Genomic DNA, 1962 nt, shown 5'->3' with positions numbered 1-1962 from the left:
GTAAACAGTCACAGATGATATTTGTAACAACTTCATCTCTTTAGTCTTCTTCAGACTAAGGTACAAAGACAGAACACAAGATTCAGATTAGTTTCAGATTAGTTTAATGTCATATGTACCAGGGTGCAATGAAATTCCTTGCTTACCAACATTAACCACATGTAATAGATGATGACTTTAGAACAACAACTAATTACTCAGCACCCTGAGCACAGGAAAAATAGTCCAAGATGAGTGTTTTGAAACAAACTGAAATGATGCCAAGTTACCACAAGAGGTAATGGATCAGGTGACCAAAAGTTTAGACAAAAGGCTTGGCTGAAACTGAGGAAAGAGTGATAGCTCCAGGAAGGAATTCAAAAGCTTAAGACCTTTGCTTCTGAATGCACAGTAGCCATTTTGGGGCAATTAAATATAAGGATGCTTGATAGTAATTCACTATTGACTGGTTGAGTATTTCTACAAACATATATCTAAAGAATAGATAATACTCTTGGAATTAAAAAATATAAACAGGCTTACTAGCAACACTGGGCTATTTACTCCTTTGTATTCTGTGAACACCCTGTGAGATTCTCCCAAATCCATTTACACATTCAGAATTTTCTGTTGTGTGTCTGAGCTCCTTGATTAGCCAAGGACCAGTTACCTTGAAAGTCTACCCACATGTTGTCTTCTTCATAAGCCACAGCCAATACAACAATGATGTGAAGCAGGGAATTCCATAGCAAGCAGTAATGGCTCTTCCATTAATCCTTGCACTTTGACTCAGCTCTAACCTGCTCAGTCTAAAGTTGCCAGACCTCAGAAATTAAGATGTATCTCCAGGTTGTGAATTAAGCTAGGGAAAAAACATCACAGGGTCATTTAAAAAGGGGTAGAAATTTGCTGCTGAGCATATGATACAGTGGCACAGACAAGTTGCACTCACATTCCCAAACTTTGGTTTTGTTTTCTAAAGTATAAGGGTTTTTAGGGACTGCTTGAACTCATTAAACCAATTTGGTTTGTTTGACAATAAACAAGCAGTTCCTTTTCCATTTGAGCACATTGTAAAGACCTATAATACCCCCAGGCTTTATATTCTGTGGACTAAATCCTAAATTCAGTGAAACCCAATTTGGGAAGCAAGATATAGAGTGCAATTGTTGGTATTCCGAGTATTTAGCTCATGTGAGTGAGGACCAATTTCTTCATGTTATTTTTTAATGTTAATCTATTAGTTATAAAAGTATTCATGGAGGGGTTAGGGCTGGCCAGCTGATGGAGTATGCACCTAACCAAAGTTGTCAATGTTAGCTCCGTCCTTGACTTCTTAGAGGGAAACTTACTTGGTTTGGTACAAGTAGGTTTGGAGGTGATTTGGCAATACACTATACTTGGTAATCCAGCTGGGGGTATAGCTCAGTGGTAGAGCATTTGACTGCAGATCAAGAGGTCCCTGGTTCAAATCCGGGTGCCCCCTTAAAAATTTATAATAGCTGTTAGTGTAACACTATTACAGCGCCAGCGACCTGGGTTCAATTCTGGTAGCTGTCTGTAAGAAGTTTGTATATTTCCTGTTTCCGCATGGGTTTCCTCCGAGTGCTCCGGTTTCCTCCCACATTCCAAAGACGTACGGGTTAGGAAGTTGTGGGCATGCTATGTTGGCGCTGGAAGTGTGGCGACACTTGCAGGCTGCCCCCAGAACACTCTATGCAAAAGATGCATTTCACTGTGTGTTTCGATGTACATGTGACTAATAAAGATGTCTTATCTTATAACCACACTGCATGGCACATCCACTTATCTGCATTATGGTTCATCTATCAGCCCATGTTATATTCATACCACTGTTACTGAACTGCGAGAGTCACTGTGGAAGATTCTAAACATTAACTGTTGTTTGCAAAGCAACAACTCAATGAGCAATGAATTGAGTTGAAATGAATGGATAATGATTGGAATTAAAATGAAACAAAA

General features: G+C 39.2%; 1 non-coding gene across 1 annotated transcript; it reads left to right on the top strand.

Annotated features, from left to right (window-relative positions):
- The first annotated feature begins 1393 nt into the window (after positions 1 to 1393).
- Positions 1394 to 1465, top strand: trnac-gca (transfer RNA cysteine (anticodon GCA)). The gene has a single exon. It is a non-coding gene; the product is annotated as a tRNA-Cys (tRNA).
- The last annotated feature ends 497 nt before the right edge of the window (positions 1466 to 1962 follow it).

This window comes from Pristis pectinata, chromosome 18 (assembly GCF_009764475.1).
Source record: "Pristis pectinata isolate sPriPec2 chromosome 18, sPriPec2.1.pri, whole genome shotgun sequence".
In the NCBI taxonomy this organism is placed as follows: domain Eukaryota; kingdom Metazoa; phylum Chordata; class Chondrichthyes; order Rhinopristiformes; family Pristidae; genus Pristis; species Pristis pectinata.
This window is presented reverse-complemented; position numbering and strand designations above follow the sequence as displayed.